This window comes from Delphinapterus leucas, chromosome 2 (genome assembly GCF_059928025.1).
Source record: "Delphinapterus leucas isolate spDelLeu-1000000601 "Yukka" chromosome 2, BTC_Dleu_Yukka2, whole genome shotgun sequence".
Classification (NCBI taxonomy): domain Eukaryota; kingdom Metazoa; phylum Chordata; class Mammalia; order Artiodactyla; family Monodontidae; genus Delphinapterus; species Delphinapterus leucas.
In genome coordinates, this window is record NC_143130.1 from 179687228 (window position 1) to 179700127 (window position 12900).

The 12900-nt window shown below is 44.0% G+C and overlaps 1 protein-coding gene and 1 pseudogene across 7 annotated transcripts in view; one reads left to right on the plus strand and one right to left on the minus strand.

Annotated features, from left to right (window-relative positions):
• Nucleotides 1-12900, minus strand: part of PPP1R13B (protein phosphatase 1 regulatory subunit 13B) — an 84535-nt gene that overhangs the window by 21066 nt on the left and 50569 nt on the right. The window lies entirely within an intron of this gene.
• LOC115802918 (small ribosomal subunit protein eS27-like pseudogene) lies at nt 9989-10980 on the plus strand (annotated as a pseudogene).

A 12900-nucleotide genomic window follows, 5' to 3' on the forward strand; every position in this document is an offset into this window, starting at 1 on the left:
CCAATGGCTTAGAATAACAATGAAAAGAGGACAGAGGAGAAGTTTAACTGTTTGATATTCTGATATTCATACTCGTGAACAAGAGAGAGCTCTTTTTATGTGTTGTGTCATATGTGTATTTCTAACTATAAGACTAAGATATACTCTGTTGTCATAATTCAGGTATTATATCTTATGTATATACTCATATATATTGTAATTTAATAAAAGTTTATTGACACAGATATCACAAACTGTATAAATCATAGTGTTCAGCTCAGTGAATTATTTCAAAGTGAACACACCTGTGTAATTTAACTGTATTTTAAACGGGTTATAAAAACACAAGCCACCATAAATTTGTAAGTCAACAGATATGCAACATTTTACACTTTAGTACATATTCCCTAATTTGTTCAATGTGAAAATTTAGAAGAAAGCACCTTTTCAGAGTTTTTTAAGAAAACAAAAACCTTTGATGTAAATTCTATCCCTTTATGACAGGCCTATCAGTATGCATTCTCTCCTTGTAAACTAAAACCCATAGGAACAATTTAAAGCTCTCCATATGAACTCAATTTATTCAGACAAACCAATGACCTAATTCCTTGCTTATTTCTTCTCATTGCATCTAATAAGAAGAAATCAAATCCTGTTCACATGGGCACATCGAGGTCCCTCATTATGGTAGTTATCTGATGAGTTCAACTCCAGGTCACAGGGAGGACAAGTCACTTCCACGACTAGTAAAACTAGTGGAAAAGTTCTCTCGGTCACAGCCCAACAGGCTTCTAAAATACAGGCCCAGAGAAAGGAAACAGCTCCCCAGCCTTGCACCTGCTGCACCATCCTCCCAGTTGGACTGCTGCCTGGGGCCCCAGGGCTCAGGGTCCCCTCTCCCGCCAACATTCTACCTGGATTCTGAATTCCAGGGCTGGTATTTATGTTCCCAATGAACGCGGGTTCACTCTCCAGCCTGACACTGATGTCACCCATCTCCCACAACAAACAGAGCCCACCCCAGCCCAGGTATAACGGACTCCCCACCCACCCCTACCCTCAACAAGCTCAGAGAAGATCAGAAGCCTCTTGCCCCCGGCCTTCACTTATCTGGGCATATCATCCGCCGCTTTCTCCAAGCGTCTGCAAATCTACTTGAGGGAACAATGAATTAAGGGACATTATACCTCTAACTTACAACACTTGTATTGCAATATATACAAAACTCTCACCTGACAGAAAACTTGTGCTGGCGTGCCCTGGCTAATGAGAGACTCTCCACAGGTCCCAGTGCATCCAACACCCACAGCGCCCAGCCCAGTGCATGGCCACAGGCTCCGATCAATGATTAACATTTCTTGAATGAATTTATAAGTTAATCAATATTTCCTCATCCTTCCACCACACCCTGATCACACACCTACAGAGACAGCATCTTCTCAAACTGAAAAGTCCAGACTTCTTTTCATCCTGTCTTCCTTCGGGGAGTCGACATGCTCCTCACCATTTTATCTCCCTCCCCAGATCTTTCCCCACACCTCGTGAACCCACATTTCCTCAGGCCCCATCACCTCCCTTCTGACGATGTCCCCTAACTCCTGTCTGCCTGGAAAGGCTATAAGCAGCAGTAGTAAAGGAGCTTCGTAAAAGAAGAAACTAAGCCATGTGCTCAAGACCCCAGCAGGAGTCAGAGACAGAGGGGGGACCAGCACCAGGTATTCTCTATTTACACGACAGGGTGACTGTGAAGGGGTCAGGAGAACTGGGGCTTTTTTTTTTTTTTAAGTACTATACACATTTGATACCATGGTAATTCGTTTACCCTCGATATGCCAGATATAATCCCAGATACTGTAAGTAATAGGAAAGTAAAACGCAGTTTCTCCCTGTTTTCAATGAACCTCGATTCTGCTGAATGGGATAAGAACCTCACACGGGAAGCAATTAAGTTACCCATCAAATTCAACTATGAGGAGCAGAGCCTGAGCTCAGCTCTCCATACTTAAGAGTCTCATGTGAAATACAAAGAGCATTTTTCCAGCGTAGCAGCAAGGACTTGAAGCATCACCATGCACTCCTGTAAAAGTGTGTTGTTCAGCCTGGCACCCATCCTGGAAAGCCTGTGAGAAGCTCAGAAAAGCAGAACATTTCACAGCACCACACTCAGCTACCCTGGGTCCACTCATCATGAGAACTGTGGGTCTGAAAATAAAAAGTGCCTCTTAAAACCTCCTACCCCAAAACAATGAATCCAAATGAGAAGCTAAACCCTCTTTACATTATTGTACATTATTATTGACTTTACAGAAATTCCTCATAAAAATATTATTTCACGAGCTTGGAAACAGATCCTCCAGCCCAGTCAAGCCCTGGATGACTGTGATCCTGGCCAACATCTTGATTACAACGTCATGAGAGACCCTGAACCACGCAGCCAAGCCCTGATTTCCTGACCCCTAGAAACTATGTAAGATAATAAAATTTACTGTTTAAATATATATATACACACATATATATAATTTCACAACACTTATAATAAAAGAACACATGATTTTCTAATTTTTACGTTCCTAAATTTAAGATTAGCCACTTAAAAAAATTGATATGCATATATTCTAATCCATTTCAGATACAAAGTTTCAAAAACATCCATAGTGGTAATAAGTTAACAAAATGAAGTGACAACAGGCTACTTTAAGAAATACCCAGTGAAGTTTTTCACGTTTACTTTAATTGAGGCATAATTTACAGACCATAAATACGCCATTTAAAGTCTACTGCTGAATGAGTTCTGACCACTGCACATCACAGTGTAACCACCAGTCCAGTCAAGACAGAACACTTCCATCATCCCAGAAAGCTCCCCGCTGTGCTTCCCAGTCACCTCCACTCCCCCCGCCCCAAACCAGCCATCTGCAGGGGTGGTGCTGGTTGTGCCACGATCATCACTGAGTCCCGTGTCCTGGAGAAGTTCTCACAGACAGGGTCACTTCCTTGTGTTTGGCTTCTTTCATTCACCACAACGTTTTAGAGATTCATCCACGTTGTCACCTGTACCCGGAACTCGTTCCTTTCTGCTACGAGTAGTATTCAGTCACATGGATATAACAGTCTTTGTTACCCTGTCCATCTGCTGATGAGCGTTTGGGTTATTTCTACTTTCTAGCTATGAGGAATAAAGCCATCTTGAACATTCATGTACCAGTATTTACGTGGACAGACGTCCTGGCTTCTCTTGGGTAACTGAAGGGGAATGGGCTGATGGGTGGTCTGTGTGGTTAAGGGCTGGTTTAACTGACACAAACTGCCGAACTGCTCTCCAAAGTGAAGCGCTGTTTTACACTCCCACCAGCAATATATGAGAGTTCTAGCTTCTCCACATCCTTGTCAACATTTGGTGTTGTCAGGGTTTAAATTTTAATGATCCCCTTTTGAAATAAAATGCTAACCTCCTGTTGAAGAAAAAATTCCATATAAATGGTATTTTGATAATGAAAAGAAGTAAGCATAAAAATGTCCTTAATGAAGCTATCAACCCCAAACGCACGATGATCAGATTTTCAATAAATAAGCTAGCTAGGGACTTTCCTCGTGGCACAGTGGTTACGAATCCACCTGCCAATGCAGGGGACACGGGTTCGAGCCCTGGTCCGCGAAGATCCCACATGCCATACAGCAACTAAGCCCATGCACCACAACTACTGAGCCTGCACTGTAGAGCCCGCGAGCCACAACTACTGCAGCCCATGTGCCTAGAGCCTGTGCTCCGCAACAAGAGAAGCCACTGCAATGAGAAGCCCGCGCACCACAACAAAGTGTAGCCCCCGCTCACCGCAACTAGAGAAAGCCCGCACACAGCAATGGAGACCCAACGCAGCCAATAAATAAACAAATAATCTAGCTAGATTTGCTGAAATTTAGATATAAAGGGGGGCTTATTTCCCAGGCTAATGTCTCATTTGTACTAATTATGTATATGAGTCATGACTCAGAAAGCTATCAAAATAAAGTATGTTTGACAAACAGGCTATCAGAACTAGATTTTTTAGATATTAAACAACTACAACTCACTTGATAGTTGTGGTTAAAAGCTTTAGATCACAAGTCAGTTGATAACATGGCTTTAGTCAAATGTATTTTTGTCTCCTCGGGTAATGTGTTTGATATATATTTTGAAACTGGTGTTAAAATAATTCAGTTATTAAAAATATATAATAAAGTTTCTAAAACAAACCATTGTAGACAATTATGCAATACACTCATCTTCCATCCTAAGCCTCTAATGATATGTTTTGTAGATTTTTAGTCTTCCCAAATATTAGTAAGAAGACTTAGCTTTATGTCCCATCTGAGGTACTACTGAAAACGTTCTGCCAACATGTGTTTTTCCAATACGTGCCAAAACCATCGAAGACTGCACTTCTGTCTATGAAACCAAAAGGTTCATCACCTCGCACAGTATATGTTCAGTTAATGACTCTTCACTCTCACGGTTCCTAAAAAAATGACACCCTTTTCCAGACACCTTTTTTTGGTATAATGACATCCAAAAACACATTAAGCGGGCTTCCCTGGTGGCGCAGTGGCTGAGAGTCCGCCTGCCGATGCAGGGGACATGGGTTCATGTCCCGGTCCGGGAAGATCCCACATGCCACGGAGCGGCTGGGCCCGTGAGCCATGGCCGCTGGGCCTGCGCGTCCGGAGCCTGTGCTCCGCAGCGGGAGAGGCCACAACAGTGAGAGGCCCGCATACCGCAAAAATACCCAAAAAAACCCCCCAAAAACCACATTAAGTAAGTGCTCTATAAGAAGTGATATTGTGGCATTGGTTTCAAGCAAATCAACAGTCACCAATTTACTCACCCCAACTGCTCTGCATCAGAGAATAGGACGTGGCCCAACCCTAGAGCGAGTGTCACGGCTGGTGAGTCCCCACGTGTGCTCTGAGCACACGCGCCTGGTGAAGAGGCCGAGGGGCGTCTTCTTCAACCCTCTGCTCTACTGTGCAAAGGGCCTCCCCCATCTGTTTTCAAGTGCTCTCTTGTTTAGCTTTTGTTACCCTAAAGATGCTTTCCTGTCCTATAACTTTAAGTTCAGTTTGAGTGCATTATCCCCAAAAGTTGAAAAATTGGTGAAGGAAATTACATAAAAGGAAGAATTTACATTTCAAAGTCATTCCAAAGAAAAATTCTCTTGCATCCCTCTCCACCAACCACACTTACTGTGAAGCCTTCTCCTCCTTTCACAAATATGACACACTGTCATTGCATGACATTTCATGTCCCAACTGTATTCATGTGTTATTACTTCTATCATCATGACTTCAGCGTTCAACTCATATATTTTATATCTGTGAAAACAGTTTGGGAATCAACAGTCCCCCTTTCTTTATTTCCCAGGCTGTGTGTCCGCTCTCTACTGCTGAGTAACGGATCACACCTAACCTTGGTATGAGCTTAAAACAGTACACATTCATCATGGCTCACAGCTTCTGTGGGTGAAGGATTCCCGGGCAGCATGACTGGTCGGTGCTGGCTAGAAATTCCTCCTGAGATGGAGTCAAATGTCAGGCAGGGCTGTGGCCATTTTAAGGCCCGCAGGATCTGGTTCCAAGATGGCTCACACGCATGGCTACCAACTGCCGCTGGCTGCTGGTGGGGGGCCTCAGTTCTCCTCCAAGTGGGCCCCTTCTCAGAGCTGCCTGCTCCAGTGTCCTCGTGACACAGTGGCTGGTTTACCCTGGAGCAAGCAATCCGAGAGAGAGCTGGAGCAGCTATCTCCTTATGAACCAGCCTCAAAGTCACACAACCTCACCTTCCCCACATTCTGTTTGTTAGGAGCAAGTCACTAAGTCTTAGAGAGGAGGGAAATTAGGCTCCACCTTTGAAGGGAGGCATGTTAAAGAATTTGCAGACATATTTAAAAACCACCACATCCACTGACTGTGAAATCTCGTGAAGACTCTACAGACTTCTATCGTTCTATCATGTACTACTTAGAAGAGTTTGGCTGTTCCCAACAGCACTGTCACAATCCAAAGAAGAGAGCGTTTATGAGTATATGTTTAGGAGAGTAAGATAACAGGGCAATCAAGAGGTTTTAAATATAAATGCTGCTTTTCCCCTCAATGCCTAACGTACACTGCTTGGTAATCAATTAACAGTAAAGACTAGTGGATTCTGTCAGTAAACACCTATCTGCTAATGGGCCACCTTAGATGTCAGCTTTAATCCTGATATGCTGATTTTAACACTCAACCAAATAACTTCATCTTTGGTTATAAAACAGACAAGAATATAACTGTAATATTATTTGGGGAAAAAGTTAAGTTCCCCAAGCTTTCAAGTTTCTTCTTGTATTTAGTCTATATGGAGAACACAGCTAACCCACTGGTGAGCCTAGCCATCCACCCCTGGCCTCTCTCCAAAGGGGCTCTAGATCCAGAGTTCCTATGGCCAAACTCACATTTTTGTTTGTATGCCCTGCCAGCACTTCAACTTCCACATGTCTGAAACCAAACCCCTTCCTTTCCTTCCAACTCGGGCTTCCTCCCTAAACTCCAGACTTTCATCAATGGCTCTCGCACTGTCTCCACCCTGAGCCCACCTTGCCCACTGGAAGCTGCGGCTCAGCTCCTGATCTCTCTCACAGCTGTGTCTGCCGCCCCATTCCACAAGCAACCCTTCCCCACCTCCATATTTTTGCTCACATTCTTCCTTCTGTCCACAGTGCCTTTCTCCTACTTCCTAAACCCTTCCTTATCCTTGAAGATCTAGCGGCAACACCATCTGCTTCCTGAAGTTTTTCCCGATCATCTAAGGGATTTCTTACACAGCTGTTCTGACGCTCAGGATCTGACATCACTTCCAGACATAGGACAGAACTCAGTATTTTTTTAATGGATTCGAAATTCTAGAGGTTCAACAACATGTAAGGAGCGCTTGCTCAGACGTTCATATGTACTTGAGTTTACAGTTATCTTAGCTGATGGTGCGGAAACGCTGTGAAGGAAGATAAGCTGAGCTTAGGATGAGGAAGCTGAGCCTCTGTGCAGCTGCTGGCCGGCTCCCCAAGCTCCTGTGGTTGGGTCAGTATCCGTGTCAGGACCTTAACCTGGGTCTCCTGACAGCAAGCCAGGCGCTCTTTCCATCGCACAGGTGGTATTGCCCTCATGTGTTTTTCTTACCAGGCTACAGCATAGGCACATCTGATTGCTCCTAACCAACAATCATTTATTGTATCAAAGGGTAGACACTCCATTAGACACCACTTATTATTAGTTTGAATCATATGAAAATGCTATTTCTGTAGATCAAAAAACGGTCAAAATCAATAATTTCATATGGTTCAATCTAACAGGAAAGGATTAATTCCACCCCCTGGGAAAAATGTAAAAGCTAAACATAACTTGATTCTAGCATATAATAATTAAAAAAATGAACTCTAGGTAACTCTAGGAAGAATGAACTCTAGGTAACTATTTTTGGAAGACTATGAGAAATGACAAAATAGACTAATGACACCTGCCTAGTGACACTGAAGGGCTTTCTGGAGGAAGGCAGGATGGTGAGCAGGCCTGCCTATCGCTGCTGCTATTATTCCAGAGGAAGTCATCTGTGGCTTTCTTGGGACAATTTCATGTAAGCAGATATAAATGAATTATAAGAGGGGAAGAACTAATTTTTTAAAAAATAAATTTTATTTATTTAATTTTGGCTGTGTTTGGTCTTCACTGCTGCGTGCGGGCTTTCTCTAGTTGCGGCGAGCGAGGGCTACTCTTCGTTGTGGTGTGCGGGCTTCTCATTACGGTGGCTTCTCTTGTTGTGGAGCACGGGCTCTAGGCGTGAGGGCTTCGGTAGTTGTGGCACATGGGCTCAGTAATTGTGGCTCATGAGCTCTAGAGCACAGGCTCAGTAGTTGTGGTGCACGGGATTAGCTGCTCTGCAGCATGTGGGATCTTCCCGGACCAGGGCATGAACCTGTGTCCCCTATATTGGCAGGCGGATTCTTAACCACCGCGCCACCAGGAAAGTCCCGGAAGAACTAGTTTTAAAACCTCGCGTCTGATCATTTTTCTGGAAAGATGATTTTCAAGGAATTTCTTTTCTTGGAGGGTAATATTGTCCTCCTACAAATGTTTCTTTTAAGATTTCTATAAAGAAAGATCATTCTGTTAGCTAATAACTCCTCTTGTTTACATTAGTATCTCAAGTGACATTTTCTTTAAGTTGTAGTTTACAGATAACAGGATGCCTTTTGAGTTTATATCTCCATAACCTTGACATTTTTATTTTCAAATATTTTCTTTGGAAGTAATTCTCGCTGAGATTCAAGTAGCTGTGACTCTGCTGTAAAGTAGAGCTGGCAAAGCCTCATGAGGCTCCCTGCCTCCGGTCCCATTCCACCCTCCACCCAGACACACAATCACACACGCTGGCACCCAGGGATCCTTCTGAGATACAGCTGACCCTGTCTTCCTCTTACTTAACCTCCTACAAGATATGTCCAGACTATGAGACCCCCGGGCGGGTTCTCCAGTTCTCTTCCCTCTTCATCATCACCCCACCTTCCTGTCCCCTGGCTCTGCTGTTACATTCTCTGCCGCCACACAGCCCCACGTCTTCCTCCCTATCTTTGCGGAAGCCTCTGGTCACCACCTCAGTAAAGCTAATCTGATCCTCCCTGTTATTGTGGTGCCTTGTCCTACTCTCATCACACTCCTCACACTGTGTTATAGTTTATCCGTTTTCACAGCTCTCTCCAAAAAACACCCATTCTTTCTCTGTGAAATCTGAGGCAGACTTCAAGTAGCCACCACCAAACACCTTGCATTGATAATGTCTTTGGTCTATCTAAAATAAAAATAAATTGGGGGCTTCTCTGGTGGCGCAGTGGTTGAGAGTCCACCTGCTGACACAGGGGACACGGGTTCGTGCCCCGGTCCGGGAGGATCCCACATGCCGCGGAGCGGCTGGGCCCGTGAGCCATGGCCGCTGAGCCTGCGCGTCCGGAGCCTGTGCTCTGCAACGGGAGAGGCCACAACAGTGAGAGGTCCGCGTACCGCAAATAAATAAATAAATTGGATACAGGGAACTACATTCAACATCTTTTATTTGGCCGTGCCGTGCAGCTTGTGGGATCTTGGTTCCCCGACCAGGGATCGAACCTGGGCCCTCGGCAGTGAAAGAACCGAGTCTTAACCAATGGACCGCCAGGGAAGTCCCAATATCTTATAATAACCTGTGATGGAAAAGAATATGAAAAAGAATATATATGTGTGTGTATAACTGAATTACTTTGCTGAACACCTGAAACTAACACAGCATTGTAAATCAACTTACTGTAATAATAAATAAATAAACAAATAAATTGGATAGAATTGCTTTAAAAAGAATAAAAGAGGACTTCCAAGCCTGGGTGGTAGTTACCTGAGTGTCTGCTAAGTAATTCTTTAAACCATACATGTTTTACACATTCTTCTGTAAATTTATTTCTCAATTTAAAAAGTAAGAAATAAAGAAGAATTAGACCTAACAGCCAGTATCCCATCTTGTGATTTAATCATCACAAGATATTGGTTTAAAATTATAACTAGTTTTTTAAAGTATAACTGGATTCTCAAGAACAATGCCACTTCAAAGATGACAAACATCCCTAAGACAAAACTGACAAAATAATTAGGATAAAATCTGTTTATACTCACAAGATATTCTAGAACATTAAATCATTCCTCTTTTTTCCTACCTCTCTCCAAGGTTATAAACCTTCAGGTTTGGAGAGTATTTTTACTTGCTTATTTAGCAAACAAAAAAGTAGGTGATAATGATATCAAGGTACATTATAAGCATGTAGGTTTATTTTTATCACATAAAATATTCTGTAAAATTGAACCTCTCTAACATCTCATTGTGCTCTGGGACTCGTGTATTTCATATTCCAAAAATTACTAAGTCTTACAAATTAATAAGAGTCAATCAGATATCTAAAGCATATACTGGCTCCCACCCCCTGCAATACTACTACAATATGCTATTTTATCCTATATGTGAATCACTCATATGATTAAAATTCACTGATACCAATTCAGTGTGGTTTAACCACATTTATACCCAAGGCAAGTGGCTAGGCGCAGTTGGGGCTAGAAAGGTCAACAGGAGAACAGGGCTATCAAAGAGCATGAACACCAATAAGAGAAACCAACTACACCCCGCATGAGTGCTACAAGCTGAGCATTATGGTAACTACTCCACCTCTCAGAATGTGGTCCACAAAACACGCTGAGCTACTCTCCTGATAGCAACAATTAAAAGGCAAGATGAAACATAAAAACCGGGCTTCCCTGGTGGCGCAGTGGTTGAGAGTCTGCCTGCCGATGCAGGGGACACGGGTTCATGCCCCGGTCTGGGAAGATCCTACATGCCGCGGAGCGGCTGAGCCCGTGAGCCATGGCCGCTGAGCCTGCGCGTCTGGAGCCTGTGCTCCGCAACGGGAAAGGCCACAACAGTGAGAGGCCCGCATACCGCAAAAAAAATAAAAAAACATAAAAAACCTATTTTTAAAAGCATCACCGAGCTGACACAGCAGGAAGGAAGCTACAGGGGCCAAAATAAAGAGACAGCAGAAGCTCTGGGCATTGAGGAAATATCAAAGCCACCTTATGCCCACCTGGAGACTTGCCCTCTGGAGCTGCTGAAGCCTGGCACTAAGAGAGAAGTATGGTTTTCTGGTAGTGACGACCTCCCCAAGAGAACACGCCTCTCGGAATGGATCTCCTTCATCCCTTTCCAGGAGAGAAGAGGAACACAAGAAGTGGTGCCTGGTGCAGAGCCCCAATTCCTACTTCATGGATGTGAAATGCCCAGGATGCTATAAAATCACCACCACCTGTAGCCATGCACAAACAGTAGTTTTGTGTGGCAGCTGCTCTACTGTCCTCCGCCAGCCTACAAGAGGAAGAGCAAGGCTTACAGAAGGATGCTCCTCCAGACGGAAGCAGCACTAAAAGCACCCTGAATCAAGAAGAACAGGAAACCATCCCAATAAACACATTTCAGATTTAAAAAAAAAAAAGAGAGAGAAAGACGAGACCAACCCAGGGTGGAGAGTCCAATAGGAGATGCCCATATACATCCAGGACCCCGATTCAGTGTGACAGTGAATGAGAAACAGCCTCAAACCCACAGATGGGAGCAGGAGAAATCTGCCCTCTCTCCATCACAGTCTGAGTGGAGGGGGACGACTCCGCTAAGAATCTATGAAGGCTTGACAGCTCTCATGCAAGCTTCAAGACCCACAAAGGGGACCACAGAGTGAGTCTATCTGCATGCCCAGTTACTGACCAAAGCAAATGCAAACCACTTGGGAAAATCCCACCTTCATCCAGACCTTAAAAATACTCACAGGTCAGGTTTCCCTGGTGGCGCAGCGACTGAGAGTCTGCCTGCCGATGCAGGGGACACGGGTTCGTGCCCCGGTCTGGGAAGATCCCACATGCCACGGAGCGGCTGGGCCCGTGAGCCATGGCCGCTGAGCCTGCGCGTCCGGAGCCTGTGCTCCACAACGGGAGAGGCCACAACAGTGAGAGGCCCGCGTACCGCAAAAAAACAAACAAACAAAAACCTCACAGGTCAAGTTCCAAGGAAAATGAGAAGCTCATTGTCAAAAATCAAAGCACACAAAGATCATAAAACCATGACTTAAAGCCAGTAGAAGCGACATATGCAGAAACTGAAATTATTAGTTGCAGAATATGAAATGACTATGTTTAGTGTGTTTAAAGAAGAGAAGCTTAAAATATGACCAAAGAGTAACCAAGAAGAGGTGGAAAAGAACCAATTAAAACCTCTAAACTGAAAAATTTTTAATGACTGTTTAAGTCCACTTTACTGTAGTTGACATATAATAAACTGTACATATCCGAAGTGCACAATTTGACACGTTCTGACAAACATGCACACCATGAAACTATCACCACAATGAAGAAAATGGACAAACCCATCACCCTTAAAACCTCCTTGTGCTCCTTTGTAATCCCTCCCTCCCACCTCCCTCCAACCCCTTCCAAGGTCCCAGGTCCACAGGCAACTGCTGATCTACTTTCTCTTACTAGAAATTAGTTTACGTTTTCTCGAATTTTATATAAATGGAACTATACAGTGTGTACTCTTTTGTCTGGCTTCTTTCTTACAGCGTAATGATTTGAGATCCATCCATGGTGTAGCATGCAGCAGTGGTTCATTCTTTTCTTTTTTAAAAAATTTATTTATTTATTTATTTTTGGCTGCGTTGTTGGGTCTTTGTTGCTGTGCGCGGGCTTTCTCTAGTTGCAGTGAGTGAGGGCTACTCTTTTGTTACAGTGCACGGGCTTCTCATTGCGGTAGCTTCTCTTGTTGCGGAGCACGGGCTCTAGGCACATGGGCTTCAGTAGTTGTGGCACGTGGGCTCAGTAGTTGTGGCTCACAGGCTCTAGAGCACAGGTTCAGTAGTTGTGGTGCGTGGGCTCAGTAGTTGTGGCTTGCAGGCTCAGTAGTTGTGGCACACGGGCTTAGCTGCTCCACGGCATGTGGGATCTTCCCAGACCAGGGCTTGAACCCGTGTCCGCTGCATTGGCAGGCGGATTCTTAACCACTGCGCCACCAGGGAAGCCCGGTTCATTCTTTTTTATTGCTCAGGAATATTGCACTGTATGGATATAACAGTTTTTTTGTCCATTCACCTGTTAACAGACATTAGGGTTTTTCTAGATTTTTGGCTACCACAAATCAAACTGCTATAACATTCATGTACAAGTTTATATGGACATCTGCTTTCCTTTCTCGTGTAAATACTTAGAAGTAGAACTGCTGTATCGTATAACAGATTTATGTTCAAGTTTTAAAGAAACTGTCCAACTGTGTTCCAGACCACACCACTTACATTCTCA